This window comes from Zootoca vivipara, chromosome 3, assembly GCF_963506605.1.
Source record: "Zootoca vivipara chromosome 3, rZooViv1.1, whole genome shotgun sequence".
NCBI lineage: Eukaryota > Metazoa > Chordata > Lepidosauria > Squamata > Lacertidae > Zootoca > Zootoca vivipara.
In genome coordinates this window covers 12,264,358-12,279,942 of record NC_083278.1, presented here as the reverse complement: position 1 = coordinate 12,279,942, position 15,585 = coordinate 12,264,358, and the positions used below count along the sequence as shown (strand labels likewise).

At 44.0% G+C, this 15,585-nt stretch overlaps 1 protein-coding gene across 13 annotated transcripts in view; it reads right to left on the bottom strand.

Annotated features, from left to right (window-relative positions):
* The window catches only part of PLCB4 (phospholipase C beta 4), a 194,869-nt gene that overhangs the window by 98,202 nt on the left and 81,082 nt on the right, over positions 1-15,585 (bottom strand). The window contains exon 1 of one of the 13 annotated variants that reach the window (XM_060272413.1): positions 5,886-5,965. The exons of the other annotated variants lie outside the window; for them this stretch is intronic. The gene's annotated coding sequence lies outside the window, so the exon portion shown is untranslated. Of the gene's footprint in view, positions 1-5,885; positions 5,966-15,585 lie in introns of those variants that run through there. 13 annotated transcript variants of the gene reach the window in all.

The following is a 15,585-nucleotide window of genomic DNA, read 5'->3' as shown; positions in this document are numbered from 1 at the left end:
TCAGATTGGCAATGCCTGGGCAGAATGATCAAATAGCTTGCCCCAGCCTAAATCAGTTTTCTGTATTCCAGTTTGGCAATCTCCCTCACACAAATACCTTGCTTTCAAGGTACGTACCACCTTTGTCAAGGCACAGCTTGCTCCCAGGACGTGACATGATGAAGGGTGTTAACCCCAAATTATAGGGCAGCCAATTGAAAAACCATAGAGGATTTGTGTTTTTTCTTGATGCCGTACAATTAAACTTGTTGAAATAATTATCTAGGAATGCTGTCCAAGTGAATAGTACTTATTGTATCCGGAAGTGAACACTGCATAGAGCCAGGAACATAAGGCCATATGCAGCTATTAAGCAAAGTGAAAACTGATCCTTTAGATTTGAGTTCATTGTCCTGCTGCATATGATGTTAAAATTATTATTTCTAATAACACTTCAGACAGGTAGAAATTGCACAGGTTCATGTGGGATGAGACCATGCAAAAAGTTTTAAATTAACCCCTATAAGCAAAACATTTTTTTCATTCCTTGAATAAATACCTTCTCCCTTGAGTTTGCTTCCTATTAGGAGCCTGACATTCATGTTTGAGCCTCTGACAACTGGGACTTCAATAAGCAGCACCCCCTGATGTCATGTGATTGACAGACAAATGTCATATTTGGCCAGGAGGTGAGGAGATAACCATCTGATCCACCAGTCAGAACAGGTTCCCCACCCCTCCAGTTACTCAATATTACTTTACCAAAGTGTTTACCTTAATTTGATGCAATTACTTTTGTAGGTACAAAATATTTCTTTTATGATTATGAGAGGCCTGAGATGATTGATAGCTCAGTCAGTAGAGCAGGAAGTGGCCAATTTGTTCACCTTATATTCCGCCATAACATCCAGCAGCAAACAGGAGGACAACCTTGTTGGCCGGGACCAATATTTTATGAAATCTGTATAGCAATAGGCCAGTTGCAAGCCATAGAAACTGGATGATGTTCTGACTCCCTCTTTGCAGAGGCCCTAATGTAGTCTTGAGAGAAGAACAAGAGAGGCTGAAAAGGAGAGAAGGCAGGAGGTTGGAGCTAAGCAGGTTCAGGTTTTGAAGTTGGAGTCTGTCCTGTTATGTAGAGACAGAAGTGACAGAATGGGGGAATATTTGAAGAGAAAGAGGAATGAACTTTTTGTAATAACTGACTTTGGTTAGGTGGATTTCTCTTGATTTTTTTGTCATTATTCCTACTTAGCATTTGTGTTAACTTATATAATAAAAGAGCAAAACTTGAAGAACTGCAAACCTTGTTTGGACCAGTTAAGCTTTGCAAAGAGCCATCCTTGCATTATTGTATCTTTCATGGGTATTGGGGAAATCTGAGATCCTTGATCGACTGGGGGGAATCCTCTCATGTCCCAGGATAAAGGTTTTTCATCCATTCAGGAATGATCTAACCTCTGACATGATCACCACCCAATAACGTGTTATTGTAAGTGGAACAACAGCAGAAAGACTTTTGAGATTTAGAGCAGACCCATCCCTCTACCCATAAACAATAACTATCTTAGGGGGAAATCTAGCACAAATGAAAGCACATCATGATCCTGTTGAATTGAATGTAGAAGTTTGATTTTGTTGAGGATTAACTGGATCAAAAGACTAGAATGCAGTTAGTCAACAACGCACACCGAATGCTTTCATCAGGAGATAGTACTGCTGCATTTCAGGTCTGACCCAAAGTTTCAAGAACTGAGTCCCTTCAGGGTTTCTAAGGAAAGAGTTGAATTTCAGGATGAGGAGCCAGAAGCAAAGCAGTAAGCTATTTTCTCAGACTTTCCCGGTTTTAAAGTTTAAACTACCACAACCCTTCCCCCCCTTCCCTCTTCTTCAGTATCTTTCTCCATGCAAGAGAGTGATAGAAAGACAGCAGACATGATGGTGGCCATAGCTAAATGCAAGTAAGCAACACACACATTAAGAAATAACCACTTGGTATGCAAGTCAGCCCATTTTCCTGCAGAGTTCTAACTTAGCCGTGGTACATCCACTCAGAGCCACCTAAAGCTGGCATGCAAGTGAGTCAGCTTCCATCGCAATTGTGTTCATATCTGACAGGTCACAGGTGGGACATTTTCATGGGCTTTGCACATGGCCGTCAACATGACCAACAGAGTAATAATAAACAGAGGTTGAAAATGCAGGAGAGAAAAGTGAAATTATCTTTCACTGGAGATAAATTAGAAGGGAGGGTTTGACATCACTTGTCAAATGATCAATAGAAAGCCCACTTTTGTTAGTTTGTCATTAGCTGCAAACTAAGTACACGATGACCCAACACTCAAAGAAAAGCTCAGTCACCCACAGTTGTTCAGTGAACTAATAAATGCAGATTTATTCCAAACTCAGTGGCAGGGTGTATGCTTTGCATGCAGAATTCTCCTGTTCAACTCCCGGTCTGGTTGGGAAAGACCCCTGCCTAAAATCCTGGAGAGTCAGTGTAGAAAACACAGAGCTTAATGATTCACTCTCAAGTAGCTTTTCTACATAAGCTATGTTAACAGTTCTAAACAACATTGGCTTACATCATAATAGACAACCCATATGCTGAGGACCAATTACAGACAAGGATATTGTTAATGGTGCTTTAAGAAGAAGTCACTATTATAGACTGGGTGGTAGTTAACTGGGATAGTTTAGGTTATGTTACTTATTTTTTGGGGGGGGTGTTTATTGAAGTTTTCAGAATACAATCAAAGCAGCAAACTAATCTACAGGAAAGAAAGGAAAGAAAGAAACTAAAGGAAGAAGGAACGGGAAAAGAAACTACAAGATCCTCCCTCGTCACTATATCTTAACTTTCATCCCCTATAGAGGGAGATGTGCCTTCTCACATCTCACCTGGGCTCATCCCTCTCTGCTCACAGCTTCTCAGCCTGTGAGATCTCCCCTTACCGGCCTCTCACACGGAGTCCAAACTATGGTTGTCATATTTCAAAAAGTGACGATCCAGACACAAAGGGGAGGGGGTAAAGTTGTTGAGCAAAATGAAGAAGAAGAAGAAGAAGAAGAAGAAGAAGAAGAAGAAGAAGAAGAAGAAGAAGAAGAAGAAGAAGAAGAAGAAGTTGTTTCTAACCTCTTTTTTAGAAAAATTGCCAAAAAAAAAAAAACCTAACACTTCAGATATGGGCTGCCATACACACATGTGTTTTCCTGGACATTTTTGCCACTTTTCAAAAATTTCGCATGGGAGCCATTTTCGATGGATGAATCCAAGCTATGTCCAGGAAATTACAGACATATGGCAGCCCTAGTCCACATTGTCCTTCACAAGGTACCACAAGGTACAGTGGTACCTTGATTCTCAAATGGCTTAGTTGTTGAACAAATCGGCTCCCGAACGCTGCAAACCCGGAAGTAAGTGTTCTTGTTTGTGAATGTGTTTTGGAAGCTGAATGTCTGATGCGGCTTCCATTTGAGTACAGGAAGCTCCTGCAGCTAATCAGAAGCCGTGCCTTGGTTTTCGAAAGGTTTTGGGAGTTGAAAGGACTCCCAGAACAGATAAAACTTGAGAACCAAGGTACCACTGTACAGATAAAAGTGAGTTAATGAGACAGAGTAATAATATAAGAATAATAATAATAACAAAACTACCAAGGAAGATAAAAGTAAAGCGAGACGAAAGAGACAGAAATAGATAAAGGGACCTCCAGTCAGTTGTGTATACAATCTTTGTTCAAAATGGCCAAATGCTCAATCTAGGTTTGTTGGCCACATGACTTTCCGAGTCATGTGGCCAGCATGACTAAACCACTTCTGGCACAATGGGACACTGTGACTGAAGCCAGAGTGCACAGAAATGCTGTTTACCTTCCTGTCACAGCGGTACCTATTTATCTACTTGCACTGGTGTGCTTTCAAACTGCTAGGTTGGTAGGAGCTGGGGCAGAGCAACAGGAGCTCACTCTGTCCCGGGGATTCGAACCGCCAACCTTCTGATTGGCAAGCCCAAGAGGCTCAGTGGTTTAGACCACAGTGCCACTTGTGTCCCTCATAGCCATGTGGGGATCCCACCTTAGGGGAGTAAATTGAGCTTGACCTTCTGGTGACTTCCAGTGCCCATTGTCAGGCTGAAAGGCAAGATATGAATATTTCAAATAAACCAATGAACAAAACAAACATTGGTTCAGCTTTAATCATGGAGAACCTCTGAATAGATCATTATCTAAAGTGGGCTATAGTCCAATTCACAATTCTGACTTGTGTTTAAACTGGGAAACTAATTTCCTTCTGCCTAAGAGGAAGTGCAGCTTAAGAGGACAGCAAAATTAAATGATGCCAAGAGAAAGCAAAACACAGGATTACTGATGCTACTGTAAACTAGATGGATCTCCCACCCCCCACTCGACTCAGCTCAGCTCCGTTTGGAACCTTGCCAAGGAGCAAACCGTCAAGGGGGAACTTCAGAGCAACAGATTCCCCAAGGTAAAAATACCATGAGAATACAGCGACAAAATTAAGGACGCAAACCTAACACTTGATGTATGCTGAAGAGCTACGGAATACAGTAGAAATTGCACAAGGGTGGGGGAACATGAGGCACGCCAGCGCAATGGTTCAGAAACCCTGATAGAATGTCATGCTGGTGCCATCATCAAATCATCAAATTGTAGTTATTCTGCAAGCAAGCACCCATGAGGCAGGACCATGGAAGCTACAAAGTAGCTGATGCCATATCCCAGCCCTTCAGCCCCCAATCATGCACCCTACAACAATGGAACTTTATGCTGGCCATAAAACTGGCCCAAGCAAAATCCCTCCCCACTGAGCTCATTAGTGGGGGAAAATGAGCACCACCCTTCCTGGCACAACTCATGATTAACTGGCACCAGGACCTCTGCACTCAATCACAGCGCATTATTGGTAAGCTATTCTGGGAGCCTTTCCTCAACTGAAGAGCAGGGTAAAGGTGCTTCAGAATAAACACTCGGTTTTTGAACAACAAGATTCTTGTGTTTGTTGCATGCTTGAAATACTTTTATCTTTCTGTTGTTTACCTTCCCGCCACAGCGGTACCTATTTATCTACTTGTACTGGCGTGCTTTCGAACTGCTAGGTTGGCAGGAGCTGGGACAGAGCAATGGGAACTCACCCTGTCGCGGGGATTCGAACCGCTGACCTTCTGATCAGCAAGCCCAAGAGGCTCAGTTGTTTAGAGCACAGCGCCATCCGCATTTTCATGCACTCTGGCTTACGTCATGGTGTTCCTTTGTGCAGGGGCATAGCAACGGGGGGCGATAGGGGCGGGGTGCCCCGGGCTCCACTCTGGGCGGGGCAGCGTCCCCTCCCCACCTCCACCGACGATGGCCGCCGCTGCCGTGGCGCAACCGTCATCGCAGGGGCGGGCACCTCCAGCTCCAGCCTCCTGGTAGAAATGCTCGCTTGGTGCAGCTTTCTACCAGGAGGCTGGAGCGCGGCGTTGGAGTCGTGGGGGGGCGCTACCCTCTACGTAGTGCGCATGCGTCGTTACGTAGCCACGCATGCGTCATTACGTACCAACGCCCCACCCCACTGGGTGCACGGCAATTTGCCGCCCCGGGAGACGCGGCGGCTTCGCGCCAGAAGCATTTTTGTCCTGCTGACCACATGACCCGGAAAAACTATCTGTAGACAAACGCCAGCTCCCTTGGCCTGAAAGCGAGATGAGCGCAACAACCCCCTAGTCACCTTTGACTGGACTTAACCGTCTAGGGGTCCTTTACCTTTTACCTTTCTGTTGTTCTCATCTGCTGTGGCTTCTTTTCCTGCACATTTCTGCGTTGCCCTTCCCTGTGCTCAAAAATCAAGGACAGTGTAGCCCATGCAAAGTACACGACAACTAAGCAAGCCAGCAGCGTTATACTCACAGATTAAAGGAGATTTTCTTTTCAGCTGAATCCTTGGGGGCCATTTCTCCCGTCACAGAGGAAGCACTATGTTCCTTACTGTCTATCCTTTAAACAGAAACAGGAGAACTTTCTAATGCCACAAGAAGAATGCCAACTTTATACTGACACACACACCCCTAATATATGACAGAACTCTGGAGAGCTGTTCCTTCCCCAAGGGGCTCCTGGATTAGACAGTGAAATGCCCCTTGGCAGATGCTTCTGGGTTGTATTTTTCAGTCCTGTGCGTTGTAGATAAATAGCCCTCTCTCCATCAAAACATCTGCCACACAGGCTTCCTCTGGGCCCAGGAATCTGCAACTTTCCCGTCCACTTTCTCTTTTTCACTCTCCAGTCAAGGTGACTGCTCAAGCGGTTGCTTAGGCAACTTGATGGGAGAAAGGATAGGGCCTTCAGAAGAAACTCATCGGCTGTACGAGATGGGCAGCAAACCTTCACTCAACCACTGCCTATTTTGCCCTGGGTGTAGAAGTTACAGATGGGGCACTTCAACGGCTCACACCCTGCCAACGCCTTTGCAGATTTCCCTGCAATTCTGAGTACACCATTTAACCCTTACAAGCCTTAGTTCAAAAACAGACATAAAGTCACCAAAACACCTTGTCATTTCTTTGGAAGGTATTTATTAGGCATGAAAACATAGCAAGGGTATCTTTAAAACAGGGTAGATAAAAATCAATAATTTTTAATTTAAAAAATAATTTAAAAATCTGATTTTTAAAATTTAAATTGAATTATTTTTTTATTTAAATCAGATTTTTAAAATAAAATGCTTTTGGAGGAAAAATCTTTCTAAAGATTTAAATTACATTATAGTCCAAAGGCTATTCATCAGGAAATAAGGATTTGTTTTACGTTTTTCATGTGTGCTAAAACTCATTAAAAAACAACAAGAACCCACACCAGTTAACAAACATGGATACATATGACATAATGTTAATGCTTTAGTTAAATAAATTGTTACTAAGGAAATGACTATTTTTCTCCTTCCAATAAAGTAGGTACAGCAGAAAAGTTGTCCAAATATAAACAGTTAACTTATTAAACCTCACAATAATTTCATAATTATCTGTCTTTGTATTTCTAACAGTATAACCAAATTGGTAATTTTTGATATAACTGTAAAAGCTACTCTGAAATTTTATTATTCCAAAAATGAAACCTTCCTGGTTGTAAATATTAAGATTATACCAGCAAGAATGAGTCTTTCTTTTTTTTAAAAAAATGATTTAAATCAAGTCTTACTGACTAGTGTAGTGATTTAAATCGTGATTTGAATTGTGATTAAAATTGATTTGATTTCAATCAAATCCACCCTGCTTTAAAGCAAAAGAGCTAATTAACAGCAAAAACACGAGCCATTTTAAATATCAGTCTCAGCAACATGAGCTTTGTGATTAAAGCATCTGCTTATGATACATCCATTCGAAATATATTGGGTCTAGTTATGCTAATTGATTTTCTAACCTTTACTATAGCTATAATATATATTTAAAGCAAATGGAATTCACCAAGTGTGGATCCTTATAGAGCCAAATGGCACAAATCACATACTAGGGAGAATCCCTGAGTTTGCAAAAGTACAAGCAAACTTTAGGGGGTAAAACCATAAGAAGGGGACCCAAAAAGAGCCCAGATCTGAGTTCCATTTAATTGAAAAACACCCAAGGTTGTACCCGACATTAGTCACACTTAACATAGACCCACTGAAATTAATGGTCATGACATATTTGGGTCCATAATGTCACCGGGTCTACTTTGAGCAAATCTTAGTGGGCTACAATCCCAAATCTTCAATCTGTCACTTATAGTCACTCTCATGACCAATATAAACCAGCACTTTCAAACTGACAATCCCAGTTTCCTTCCTCCAAGGTTTCAGAAGGCCTTTCCCTCTCGGAGTGCAGCAGGTTTATTCATTCTGACAATCAAGGGAATGATTCTAAATCATTCCATAACCATTATTATAGCAGCTTACAATCAATTATATAACAACTGTATACACACATGTTGACATCTAACCACAGTTTGTGCTGTCGCAGTATCAGCCTCCTTCACTGTTGCCTGGCATCCTCTTCATAATACTCCTCTCTCCCACTGAAACAACACGTGTTCAATTTCTGCTACTGGAGAACACAGCCTCTCCCATGTATGGCACATAGCTGCCAAGTCTCCCGTTTTTCGTGGGAAACCCCCGTATTTTGTTACTGTTTCCCGCTGTTATCCCGAATTGATTATATCCCGTAAATGCGGCCATGTCCCGGCTCCCAGCTCCCTGCACATGTCTGGACATGCGCAGAAGCGATTTCTGGCGCCCAGACATGCAGACACAGACAGCCTGGCACCAGAAGTCACTCCTACGCATGTCTGGACATGCATAGAAGCGCTTCCAGTGCCGCTCCGCCCATGTCTGGGAACCGGAAATCGGGCAGCGCCAGCACCGGAAGTCTCTCCTACGCATGCCTGGACATGCGTAGAAGTGACTTCCGGTGCCGCACCGCTGCTGTTCCCGGATTTTTCAATCCGGGAGTTGGAGGGTATGGTATGGCAGTGCTACCGAGAGGCTCAGCCACAATGTCATCCCAGGCATGCCCCTTAACTCCAGATTCACTACAGAAGACTGTGCAAAGCAGAGGGGTTTTGGAAGCGCAACAGAGGAAGCCCATCATGGCTTACGCTAGCTACCTCCGCTGATAGGATTTAAAACTTAACTCATTCTATGGGAGGAGCAAGAACTCTGCATAGATTTAGATGCCTTAATTTGCACACAGCATGTAGGTAAAGGACCCCTGGACGGTTAAGTCCACTCAAAGGTGACTATGGGATTGTGGCATTCATCTCGCTTTTAGGCTGAGGGAGCCAGCATTTCTCCACAGAAAACTTTCTGGGTCATGTGGCCAGCGTGATTAAACCACTTCTGGTGCAACGGAACACCGTGTCGGAAACCAGAGTGCATGAAAACGCCGGTTATGGTACCTATTTATCTACTTGCACTGGTGTGCTTTCGAACTGCTAGGTTGGCAGGAGCTGGGACAGAGCAACGGGAGCTCACCCCGTGTGGACTTGAACTGCCAACCTCATGATCAGCCAGCATGAGAGGCTCAGTGGTTTAGACCACAGCGCCACCCGCATCCACTTTCTGTAAGTAGAGAGGCCCTGTATGGATTGCCTTCTTGCCAGCTCTTTGCCTTGCCTGCTGCTTCTCTGTCTGCATGCTGCTGCCCATTTCAGTGAGATGACCTCTACACTCATACATCTGCTGACCACCTCACTAAGAGAACAACATACAGGGTCCACCATCTGCTCCCAACTAAGCCCACCTCACTGAGAAAGAGATTGTGCTGACATGTACCTGCTTTTGGCACCTTCTGCGAGAGAAATACCATAAATATTCTGCCCACATGCTACTGCCTGCCTGAGTGGAAGAGGAACGAAGACGAATGAATGCCTCTCCCCACAAGATGATGCTCCCTGCCTGAAGGACAGGGGCTGCCCACTGTGGCCCATGCTAGCCACCTGAGGGAGAAAAACTGGCCACTGTGATCTCATGCTGATGCTGGGACTTCAATAAGCAGCACCCCCTGATGTCATGTGATTGACAGACAAATGTCATATTTGGCCAGGAGGTGAGGAGATAACCATCTGATCCACCAGTCAGAACAGGTTCCCCACCCCTCCAGTTACTCAATATTACTTTACCAAAGTGTTTACCTTAATTTGATGCAATTACTTTTGTAGGTACAAAATATTTCTTTTATGATTATGAGAGGCCTGAGATGATTGATAGCTCAGTCAGTAGAGCAGGAAGTGGCCAATTTGTTCACCTTATATTCCGCCATAACATCCAGCAGCAAACAGGAGGACAACCTTGTTGGCCGGGACCAATATTTTATGAAATCTGTATAGCAATAGGCCAGTTGCAAGCCATAGAAACTGGATGATGTTCTGACTCCCTCTTTGCAGAGGCCCTAATGTAGTCTTGAGAGAAGAACAAGAGAGGCTGAAAAGGAGAGAAGGCAGGAGGTTGGAGCTAAGCAGGTTCAGGTTTTGAAGTTGGAGTCTGTCCTGTTATGTAGAGACAGAAGTGACAGAATGGGGGAATATTTGAAGAGAAAGAGGAATGAACTTTTTGTAATAACTGACTTTGGTTAGGTGGATTTCTCTTGATTTTTTTGTCATTATTCCTACTTAGCATTTGTGTTAACTTATATAATAAAAGAGCAAAACTTGAAGAACTGCAAACCTTGTTTGGACCAGTTAAGCTTTGCAAAGAGCCATCCTTGCATTATTGTATCTTTCATGGGTATTGGGGAAATCTGAGATCCTTGATCGACTGGGGGGAATCCTCTCATGTCCCAGGATAAAGGTTTTTCATCCATTCAGGAATGATCTAACCTCTGACATGATCACCACCCAATAACGTGTTATTGTAAGTGGAACAACAGCAGAAAGACTTTTGAGATTTAGAGCAGACCCATCCCTCTACCCATAAACAATAACTATCTTAGGGGGAAATCTAGCACAAATGAAAGCACATCATGATCCTGTTGAATTGAATGTAGAAGTTTGATTTTGTTGAGGATTAACTGGATCAAAAGACTAGAATGCAGTTAGTCAACAACGCACACCGAATGCTTTCATCAGGAGATAGTACTGCTGCATTTCAGGTCTGACCCAAAGTTTCAAGAACTGAGTCCCTTCAGGGTTTCTAAGGAAAGAGTTGAATTTCAGGATGAGGAGCCAGAAGCAAAGCAGTAAGCTATTTTCTCAGACTTTCCCGGTTTTAAAGTTTAAACTACCACAACCCTTCCCCCCCTTCCCTCTTCTTCAGTATCTTTCTCCATGCAAGAGAGTGATAGAAAGACAGCAGACATGATGGTGGCCATAGCTAAATGCAAGTAAGCAACACACACATTAAGAAATAACCACTTGGTATGCAAGTCAGCCCATTTTCCTGCAGAGTTCTAACTTAGCCGTGGTACATCCACTCAGAGCCACCTAAAGCTGGCATGCAAGTGAGTCAGCTTCCATCGCAATTGTGTTCATATCTGACAGGTCACAGGTGGGACATTTTCATGGGCTTTGCACATGGCCGTCAACATGACCAACAGAGTAATAATAAACAGAGGTTGAAAATGCAGGAGAGAAAAGTGAAATTATCTTTCACTGGAGATAAATTAGAAGGGAGGGTTTGACATCACTTGTCAAATGATCAATAGAAAGCCCACTTTTGTTAGTTTGTCATTAGCTGCAAACTAAGTACACGATGACCCAACACTCAAAGAAAAGCTCAGTCACCCACAGTTGTTCAGTGAACTAATAAATGCAGATTTATTCCAAACTCAGTGGCAGGGTGTATGCTTTGCATGCAGAATTCTCCTGTTCAACTCCCGGTCTGGTTGGGAAAGACCCCTGCCTAAAATCCTGGAGAGTCAGTGTAGAAAACACAGAGCTTAATGATTCACTCTCAAGTAGCTTTTCTACATAAGCTATGTTAACAGTTCTAAACAACATTGGCTTACATCATAATAGACAACCCATATGCTGAGGACCAATTACAGACAAGGATATTGTTAATGGTGCTTTAAGAAGAAGTCACTATTATAGACTGGGTGGTAGTTAACTGGGATAGTTTAGGTTATGTTACTTATTTTTTGGGGGGGGTGTTTATTGAAGTTTTCAGAATACAATCAAAGCAGCAAACTAATCTACAGGAAAGAAAGGAAAGAAAGAAACTAAAGGAAGAAGGAACGGGAAAAGAAACTACAAGATCCTCCCTCGTCACTATATCTTAACTTTCATCCCCTATAGAGGGAGATGTGCCTTCTCACATCTCACCTGGGCTCATCCCTCTCTGCTCACAGCTTCTCAGCCTGTGAGATCTCCCCTTACCGGCCTCTCACACGGAGTCCAAACTATGGTTGTCATATTTCAAAAAGTGACGATCCAGACACAAAGGGGAGGGGGTAAAGTTGTTGAGCAAAATGAAGAAGAAGAAGAAGAAGAAGAAGAAGAAGAAGAAGAAGAAGAAGAAGAAGAAGAAGAAGAAGAAGAAGAAGAAGAAGAAGTTGTTTCTAACCTCTTTTTTAGAAAAATTGCCAAAAAAAAAAAAACCTAACACTTCAGATATGGGCTGCCATACACACATGTGTTTTCCTGGACATTTTTGCCACTTTTCAAAAATTTCGCATGGGAGCCATTTTCGATGGATGAATCCAAGCTATGTCCAGGAAATTACAGACATATGGCAGCCCTAGTCCACATTGTCCTTCACAAGGTACCACAAGGTACAGTGGTACCTTGATTCTCAAATGGCTTAGTTGTTGAACAAATCGGCTCCCGAACGCTGCAAACCCGGAAGTAAGTGTTCTTGTTTGTGAATGTGTTTTGGAAGCTGAATGTCTGATGCGGCTTCCATTTGAGTACAGGAAGCTCCTGCAGCTAATCAGAAGCCGTGCCTTGGTTTTCGAAAGGTTTTGGGAGTTGAAAGGACTCCCAGAACAGATAAAACTTGAGAACCAAGGTACCACTGTACAGATAAAAGTGAGTTAATGAGACAGAGTAATAATATAAGAATAATAATAATAACAAAACTACCAAGGAAGATAAAAGTAAAGCGAGACGAAAGAGACAGAAATAGATAAAGGGACCTCCAGTCAGTTGTGTATACAATCTTTGTTCAAAATGGCCAAATGCTCAATCTAGGTTTGTTGGCCACATGACTTTCCGAGTCATGTGGCCAGCATGACTAAACCACTTCTGGCACAATGGGACACTGTGACTGAAGCCAGAGTGCACAGAAATGCTGTTTACCTTCCTGTCACAGCGGTACCTATTTATCTACTTGCACTGGTGTGCTTTCAAACTGCTAGGTTGGTAGGAGCTGGGGCAGAGCAACAGGAGCTCACTCTGTCCCGGGGATTCGAACCGCCAACCTTCTGATTGGCAAGCCCAAGAGGCTCAGTGGTTTAGACCACAGTGCCACTTGTGTCCCTCATAGCCATGTGGGGATCCCACCTTAGGGGAGTAAATTGAGCTTGACCTTCTGGTGACTTCCAGTGCCCATTGTCAGGCTGAAAGGCAAGATATGAATATTTCAAATAAACCAATGAACAAAACAAACATTGGTTCAGCTTTAATCATGGAGAACCTCTGAATAGATCATTATCTAAAGTGGGCTATAGTCCAATTCACAATTCTGACTTGTGTTTAAACTGGGAAACTAATTTCCTTCTGCCTAAGAGGAAGTGCAGCTTAAGAGGACAGCAAAATTAAATGATGCCAAGAGAAAGCAAAACACAGGATTACTGATGCTACTGTAAACTAGATGGATCTCCCACCCCCCACTCGACTCAGCTCAGCTCCGTTTGGAACCTTGCCAAGGAGCAAACCGTCAAGGGGGAACTTCAGAGCAACAGATTCCCCAAGGTAAAAATACCATGAGAATACAGCGACAAAATTAAGGACGCAAACCTAACACTTGATGTATGCTGAAGAGCTACGGAATACAGTAGAAATTGCACAAGGGTGGGGGAACATGAGGCACGCCAGCGCAATGGTTCAGAAACCCTGATAGAATGTCATGCTGGTGCCATCATCAAATCATCAAATTGTAGTTATTCTGCAAGCAAGCACCCATGAGGCAGGACCATGGAAGCTACAAAGTAGCTGATGCCATATCCCAGCCCTTCAGCCCCCAATCATGCACCCTACAACAATGGAACTTTATGCTGGCCATAAAACTGGCCCAAGCAAAATCCCTCCCCACTGAGCTCATTAGTGGGGGAAAATGAGCACCACCCTTCCTGGCACAACTCATGATTAACTGGCACCAGGACCTCTGCACTCAATCACAGCGCATTATTGGTAAGCTATTCTGGGAGCCTTTCCTCAACTGAAGAGCAGGGTAAAGGTGCTTCAGAATAAACACTCGGTTTTTGAACAACAAGATTCTTGTGTTTGTTGCATGCTTGAAATACTTTTATCTTTCTGTTGTTTACCTTCCCGCCACAGCGGTACCTATTTATCTACTTGTACTGGCGTGCTTTCGAACTGCTAGGTTGGCAGGAGCTGGGACAGAGCAATGGGAACTCACCCTGTCGCGGGGATTCGAACCGCTGACCTTCTGATCAGCAAGCCCAAGAGGCTCAGTTGTTTAGAGCACAGCGCCATCCGCATTTTCATGCACTCTGGCTTACGTCATGGTGTTCCTTTGTGCAGGGGCATAGCAACGGGGGGCGATAGGGGCGGGGTGCCCCGGGCTCCACTCTGGGCGGGGCAGCGTCCCCTCCCCACCTCCACCGACGATGGCCGCCGCTGCCGTGGCGCAACCGTCATCGCAGGGGCGGGCACCTCCAGCTCCAGCCTCCTGGTAGAAATGCTCGCTTGGTGCAGCTTTCTACCAGGAGGCTGGAGCGCGGCGTTGGAGTCGTGGGGGGGCGCTACCCTCTACGTAGTGCGCATGCGTCGTTACGTAGCCACGCATGCGTCATTACGTACCAACGCCCCACCCCACTGGGTGCACGGCAATTTGCCGCCCCGGGAGACGCGGCGGCTTCGCGCCAGAAGCATTTTTGTCCTGCTGACCACATGACCCGGAAAAACTATCTGTAGACAAACGCCAGCTCCCTTGGCCTGAAAGCGAGATGAGCGCAACAACCCCCTAGTCACCTTTGACTGGACTTAACCGTCTAGGGGTCCTTTACCTTTTACCTTTCTGTTGTTCTCATCTGCTGTGGCTTCTTTTCCTGCACATTTCTGCGTTGCCCTTCCCTGTGCTCAAAAATCAAGGACAGTGTAGCCCATGCAAAGTACACGACAACTAAGCAAGCCAGCAGCGTTATACTCACAGATTAAAGGAGATTTTCTTTTCAGCTGAATCCTTGGGGGCCATTTCTCCCGTCACAGAGGAAGCACTATGTTCCTTACTGTCTATCCTTTAAACAGAAACAGGAGAACTTTCTAATGCCACAAGAAGAATGCCAACTTTATACTGACACACACACCCCTAATATATGACAGAACTCTGGAGAGCTGTTCCTTCCCCAAGGGGCTCCTGGATTAGACAGTGAAATGCCCCTTGGCAGATGCTTCTGGGTTGTATTTTTCAGTCCTGTGCGTTGTAGATAAATAGCCCTCTCTCCATCAAAACATCTGCCACACAGGCTTCCTCTGGGCCCAGGAATCTGCAACTTTCCCGTCCACTTTCTCTTTTTCACTCTCCAGTCAAGGTGACTGCTCAAGCGGTTGCTTAGGCAACTTGATGGGAGAAAGGATAGGGCCTTCAGAAGAAACTCATCGGCTGTACGAGATGGGCAGCAAACCTTCACTCAACCACTGCCTATTTTGCCCTGGGTGTAGAAGTTACAGATGGGGCACTTCAACGGCTCACACCCTGCCAACGCCTTTGCAGATTTCCCTGCAATTCTGAGTACACCATTTAACCCTTACAAGCCTTAGTTCAAAAACAGACATAAAGTCACCAAAACACCTTGTCATTTCTTTGGAAGGTATTTATTAGGCATGAAAACATAGCAAGGGTATCTTTAAAACAGGGTAGATAAAAATCAATAATTTTTAATTTAAAAAATAATTTAAAAATCTGATTTTTAAAATTTAAATTGAATTATTTTTTTATTTAAATCAGATTTTTAAAATA